This window comes from Solanum lycopersicum, chromosome 11, assembly GCF_036512215.1.
Source record: "Solanum lycopersicum chromosome 11, SLM_r2.1".
Classification (NCBI taxonomy): Eukaryota; Viridiplantae; Streptophyta; class Magnoliopsida; order Solanales; family Solanaceae; genus Solanum; species Solanum lycopersicum.
Window position 1 is genome coordinate 26,450,577 of NC_090810.1, and position 7,745 is coordinate 26,458,321.

Below are 7,745 nucleotides of genomic sequence, written 5' to 3' on the forward strand. Positions count from 1 at the left end.
ATGTCCTTCTTTTGTGACCTTCTATCTCCTCTAATGCTTCGCTTTTCATGAACATTACGTGTAGGACTTGGAGATTTTTTGCTTGACTCCGTGTGAATGGTCTTGATGGGTACATCATGTTAGTGTAATCTATTCTTCCCATCTTATCATCCTCCCCTTCCTGAAAATGATTCGTCCTCGAATCTAAAGGATCACCTACAACACAACAACATAAATAAGTAATACTGAAAATATTACGAACATTAAACTCACTTGGTAGATCAATCAAGTAGGCATTGTCATTGATTCGTGTGACTACTTGGAAGGGTCCATCCCCTCTTGGGCTTAGCTTCCCTTTTCGTACTTGTGGAAACCTTTTCTTTTGGAAATGCACCCACACCCAATCATCTTTATTGAACATCACTTCCTTTCTCCCTCAATTCTTTCGAATGGCCATCTTTGAATTGTTTTTTCAATGGACTCTGTAACCTTTGCTTGAATGTGCATCATCTCTTTTTCCCTTTTCTTGGCATCTAGGATCACAACAACATAACTAGATAAAGGAATTATAGTTAATGGAAACAAAGTTCTAAAACCATAGCATGCCTCAACTGGATTCATTTAGACAGAGGAGTGAAAAGACCAATTATATGCAAATTCAATCAAGGTAAACGTTCTTCCCAAGTAGTTGGGGTTCCTCTAATCATGTATCAAAGCATGGTTCCAAGAGTTCGGTTGACTACTTCAGTTTGTCCATCCGTTTGTCAATGGCAAGAAATAGAGAACAGAAGTTTGGTACCTAGTGTACCACGTAGACTCTTCCAAAAATGACTTAGAAACTTGGAATCCCGATAACTAACAATGGTTTGAGGGACTCCATGCATTTTAAGAACATTGATAACAAGCAAAGATTCTACATGGGATGCATAATCACATTTATGGCATGTAATAAAATGAGCAAATTTACAAAATCTATCCACTTCCACGAATATATTATCATGTCCTCTTTTAGTCCTAGGGAGTCCAAACACAAAGTCCATAGAAATATCGATCCATGGACCATTAGGAGCAGGAAAAAGAGTATACTTACCTTGGGGCTTGGTCGTGGATTTGGCTTGTTTGCATTCTAGACATTGTCCACAAATCCTCTCCACATCATGTTTCATCTTTGACAAAAATAACTGCTCCTTAAGAATATCAAGTGTTTTTGGTACCCCCAAAGTGTCCCATCAAACCACCACTATGAGCCTCATTGACAAATTTTTCTCTCCGTGAGCTCATGGGCACACATGCTCGACCATTTTTTAACAAAAACCCATTAACCAATTGGTACCTTTCAACTCGCGTCCCTTTTGTAAGATTATCAAAGATATCTTTGAAGTAGGAATCCATGGAATAGAATGACTTTAAGCTTTTAAACCCCATCATTGTAGAAACTAAGGTATTGACCAACACAAACCTTCTTTATAGAGCATCAACTACCACATTCGCTTTGCCTTTCTTGTTGTTGATCACATATGGAAAGGTTTCAATGAATTCAACCCACATAACATGTCGCTGGTTCAACTTGGATTGCCCCTTAAGATGCTTCAAGGACTCATGATCGGTTTTTATGCAACAAGTAGTGTTGCCAATGAGACAACACTTGCACAAGTGCATACAATTCCTTGTCATAAGTTGTGTACTTGATCGTAGCTCCTTTTAGATTTTCAATAAATAAAGCTAATGGTTTCCATTCTTGCATAAACACACCACCTATCCCAACACCTGAAGCATCAAATTCAATTTCAATGGCCTTATCAAAGTTGGGTAGTTGGAGCAAAGGTGTAGAAAATTCAACATCAATTTCAAGGCTTGAAAATACTTCTCCTGCTCCTCACCTCATAAAAAATGAAGGTACATCTTTCTTGATCCGTTCAGTCAAAGGAGCAGCAATTTAACTAAAACCCTTCACAAATTGCCGATAAGAAACTTTCTAACCGATGAAAACTTCTTACCTTGGTTGTACTGATTGGGGTTGGCCAAGTGTTGATGGACACCACCTTCTCTTCATCGATCTCAATCACATTTGCACTAACCACAAAAAAAAACATAACATTGTCAACATCAAATGAACATTTATTGAAGTTAGCAAAGAACCGCTCTTGTAGTAGAACATAAAACACTTGTTTCAAATGGGATACATGTTCCTCCATTGTCTTACTATACACAAGTATGTTATCAAAATCTACCACAACAAACTTGTTGATTCAAGGTTTGTGAACACGGTTCATCAATCTCATGAAAATGCTTGGGGCATTTGTCAATCCAAATGGCATCAAAAGGCATTAATACAGCCCAAACTTTGTCTTGAAAGCCCTCTTCCACTCATCACCCAGTTTCATCCGAATTTGATGATACCCACTTCGAAGGTCAATCTTGGAGAAAACAATAGAACCATTGTGATCTTATTTAAGCATATCATCTAGTCAAGGAATGGGGTGACATACTTCATTGTGATCTTATTTATGGCTCTACAATAAATTCTCCAAGTGCCATCTTTTTTTGGGAAAAAAATTACTGATTTGGCACGAGGACATAGGCTTTCTTTGATCAACCCCTTCTCAAGAAGCTCTTTCAATTGCCTTGATAGCTCTTTTGTTTCTGCTGCGTTACTTCAATAATCTGGATGATTGGTAATTTTTGAACCCTGTATAAAATTATTTTGGTGCTCGATTCCCCTAAAGGGTGGTAATAAAGTGGGCATCTCATCTGGAAATAGTTCATCATATATATCCCTGCAAAAGAGAAGAAATAATACTAGGAAAATTGCTAGTATCTTTGTTAGCACGTACCAAAAGGTTGGTGTTAACAAGGCACACTAGAAAGCTTCCATCATCAACACCCCTTAAACACTTGCTTGGCTTTGCTATAATGCACATGTTCTCCTTATTTTTAGCAAAGGCACTCTCATCTTTTGGAACGATAGTGGAACTTTCGCCGTCACCTTTTGCCTCCATGGTTTTCATTCTTTTTCTAAGGTCTTCATAACTCGATAGTCCTCACTCACTTGATATGGAGTGAGAGGTGCAAGCATATACTCTTTTCATTTAATGACGAAAGTGTATTTTTTGGAACTACCTTGGTGCACAACATCTTGATCAAATTACCAAGGTCTCCCCAATAGTAGGTGACATGCCAACATGGGAACTACATCTGAAACCAATTCTTCATTATACTTTCCCACAATAAATTGAATATTTTGTTCATTGAGGACCTTCATGTTTCCACTCTGTATGAGACATTGTAGCTTACAAGGATTGGGATAGTTGCTCTTTTTTATTTTCATACGCTCCACCAAGGAACTATTAACCACATTTGTGCAACTTCCACTATGAATGATTAAGGAACACACTTTATCTTGGATTTTGCACCTAGCATGAAATAAATTCTCCCTTTGGTCAGGTTCTTCTTTTGCAAGGGCTCCCACAATTCTTCTCACAATACACGACAGAATGGCATTCATGTTCAAGTCAGGATCATCATCTATCAAAGACTTCCCTTCTCCATGAAGAAAACTAAATTCACCCTCTCATCCAATCTTTCTTCTTCCTCCCCCCAAACACTTCCCTCTCATTCATACCTATCTCCCTCTCCCTCATTTTTCCCTCTCCCTTATCTTCATCTTCAGTCTTATATCCATCATAAAGAGCAACAACTGTTCTTCTATTTTGACAGTCATTAGCAACCTAACCTCTTTCTTGACATTAAAGCATTGAATTGTAGAGGGTCAAGGAAAATTTTGTTTAACATAGTTACCTCCTTGTGGTTGCTCATTTGCCTTGGATTTGTAATCAATCTCTGTGGATGTCTTCTTTCAATCGTCGTGACCTGTGCTCCATGTGGAAGTTAAAGAACTTTTGTCCTGGTATGACTTTTCTTCTTTCAAATCTGCTTGTACCTTTGAGGCATCATGGAAAGCCTCTTCAAGAGTCTCATAGTTCTTATGCGTCAAGGGCTTCAAGATATCATATCTCAAGTTTGCCACGAATCATATTTCAGTACATTCCATATTCTCTACTATTTTAGACTTCATCCGCCAATTGTCAAACTCATCATAATATTCTTTCACACTTTTGGTACCTTGCCTCAACATGTACATCTTCTTAAGCACCTCGTTTTAGTAGTTGGAGTCAAGTATCTCAACTCCATAAGTGTAATCAACTCTTTCCAAGTAGGTAACTCATAGATATGATGACTCTCCCTTTCCCTCCTCTTGGAAATCCACCAAGTTGATGCATACCCCTCAAATTGTGTGAGAGCATACTTCGCCTTCAAAGCTGCCGAGATATTATTTGTGAGAAACGAGGTTTGTAGCAAAAGCCTCACTTCACTCATATTCAACTCTCAACTCACATTCTATGGCGTCCTCTCAAAATTTATACTGAACTAGCTCTGTTCAATCAACTCAAGATCACCTATCCTTTATGATGGAATGGATTTTTATGACTCTTGAAAGAAGGAAGACCCAAAAAAAACTAACGGACTTGAATAAAGAAGGTTATCAACGAATTTTGATGAGAAAAAAGAGTATATGGAAATAGACGAGAGTATAGAATCTTATTTGCAGGCTAAGGAAACACATAGACAAGGATTGACTTAGCAAGCAGGAGAATGTAGCAATACAACTCCTTTACATTCGGATCCTACATAGTTTCCTGCAGTACACAACTCAAGTCAGCAACATGATAAGAAAAGTCTAAATCAAGAGGAAAGAAGTTCACCTCAAGACAGTAACACAAAATCTAAGAAGAGGCTAAATAAAAAAAAAGAAGGAATGCTATAAAAAGAAGAAACACCAGGGGCAACAAGAAACAATGAAGAACTTGATGAGTATAGTCATATAGCGTTCGAGGATGTGTATTATGAAGATACGAGATCCTTGGAATGTCATGAAGATGAACAGGAAGTTTAATCCACTTTTCACACCACACTGAATATGAAGACGAAATACAAGATATTAGAGACGAACAAGGGTTGTCACAAAAATGAAAAAAGACAACTAGACATACTCTTCAATCTACGAATACTAGTAGACCAATGACAAGATCATGAAGTAGAGGTTTATGAGTCATAGCGATGGTCTGCATATGATTAGAATAATCAATTATCAATAACCTTATCTTTAACATGTTGTATAATATGTAATACACATAACAATTCACCATTGATATAATGATTACATCTTGTTTGATGTAGTTATTAGAGTAGGATCTATATTTTCTTTAGACTTTTCTTGTAAAGGGGAGATTCTCCCTCGTTTATGTATTCATAGTAAGCTATGTATTAAGGAGTAGTCCTCCATAGGTTGTTAGTTTATTTTGAATACCACTTGATATGATGGGTAGAGTTGACTATCCTTAGTAGGATGGTCGACTTATTACACAGCTTAGGAATGGAGGTAAGTTTTATGTCCCCCTCTATTGTACTTTTTAATTTTAATAAATGATAAGGCTAGGGGATGTTGCTCGGCCCCTGATCCACCACAAGGGTTGTCACTATTATAAGAAAGGCCAAAAAAAACCCAAATATTAAATACTAAACCATAGATTTTAAACCTCAAATGATAAAGCCTGACCATAAAACCCAAAAAAATAACCTACACCCTAACCCTAATCCTAACCTAACCCTTAACCCTAAGTAAAAAAAAATCTAAGACCAAAATACGAAAACCATGACATTAAACACTAAATCATAGATTTTAAACATCAAATTCTAAACAACGAACCCCAAAACCTTAAAAAAAACCCTTAACCCTAACCCTAACCCTAACCCAAACCCTAACTCTAACCTTAACCATAACCCTAACGCTAAATCATTATGATCCCTAAGTCCAAAATACAAAACCCAAAATTAAAAACTAAACCATATATTTTAAACAAAAAATCCTAAAACTCCAAAACCTAAAACCTTAAAAAAAAACCATAAACACTATCCCTAACATGAACCCTATCCTTAACCCTAACACTAAAACCTAAACCCAAAACCCAAAATACCAAAATACCAAAACACCAACATTACACTAAAACATAGATATTACAACTCAAATCCATAACCTGAAACCCTGAAACCTAAAAACAACCTAAACCCTAACCCTAACCCTAAGATTAACCCTAACCCTAAACCTATCATAAACTCTAAATCCCGAGCTAAAAATACCAAAACCCAAACATTAAACACTAACCATTAATGTGAAACCTCAAAGCCTAAACCCTAAAACCAAAAACCTATAAAAACAAAACCCTAATCCTAACCCTAAGCTTAACCCTAACCATAAACCTGAGAACCTAAGACAAAGATATCAATATCAAAATACTAAATACTACAATATTGATTTTTAACCTCAAATGCTAAATCCTGAACCATAAACCCTAAAAAACCTACACCCTAAACCTATTAATTCTTAACCGTAATGCTTACCAAAAAACCTAAAACCTAAACTCGAAGTCCCAAATAAACCATAAGTCCAAATTATGAAAACTCAAATCCCAAACCACAATACCTAAATCCTAAACACAAAAAACCTAAAATCTAAAATAAAAGTAAATCCTAACCCTAACCCTAAACCATTAACCCGAAACCCTAAGCCCAAAATACCAAAACCCATAAATTAAACAGTAAACCATTAATTTTAAACAAAAAATTCTAACCTCCAAAACCTAAAACCCAAAAAACCCTGAACCCTAACCCTAACCCTATCACTAACACGCACCCTATCCCTAACCCTATTCTTAATTCTAACCCTAAACCTCAAGCCTAAAATACCAAACCCTAACATTAATTGCTAAAAAAACATTAATTGCTAATCCATACATATTAAAACTAAAACCGTTAAACAAAAACCCTAAAACCTGAATCCTAACCCTAACCCTAACATTAATCCTAACCCTAACCCTACCATAAGCCCTAAACCCGAAGCCCAAAATACAAACACAAAAACATTAAACACTAAACGATTGATAGTAAACCTCAAATCCTAAAACTTAAACCTAAAAACCTAAAAATACCAAAAGCCTGACCCTAACCCTAACCCTAACTCAAAACCTAAATCATAAACCCAAAATTTTAAGCCCAAAATACCACAACCCAAACATTAAATACTAAACCATAGATTTTAAACCTCAAATGTTAAACCCAGAACCATAAAACCCTAAAAATACCTATACCTTAACCCTAAACCCTAAATCCTAAGTCTAAAAAAAACCCTAAGTCCAAAATACGAGAACCCAAATATGAAACACTAAACCATATATTTTAAATATCAAATCCTTAGACACAATCCCTAAAACCTAAGAAAACCTAAGCCTAACCATAACCCTAACCGAAACACTAAACTAAACCATAAACCCAAAACCCTAAACCTTAAACTAAAATACCTAAACCCAAACATTAAATACTAAATCAATGATTATAAACTTTAATTGCCAATCCCTGAAACATAAAACCAAAAATAACCTACACCCTAACCCTAATCTTAACCCTAACCCTAAACCCTAAAGCCTAAACCCTAAAATAATCCTTAGTACAAAATACAAAAACCCAAACATTAAACATTAAACCATAGATTTTAAACATCGAATCCTAAGCTACAAACCCTAAAAACTAAAAAAAACCAACACTAACCCTAACCCTAACTCTAACCCAAAACAATTAACCGAAACCTATGCCAAAATTACAAAAACCACAAGATTAAACACTAAACCGTAGATATAAACCAAAAATCCTAA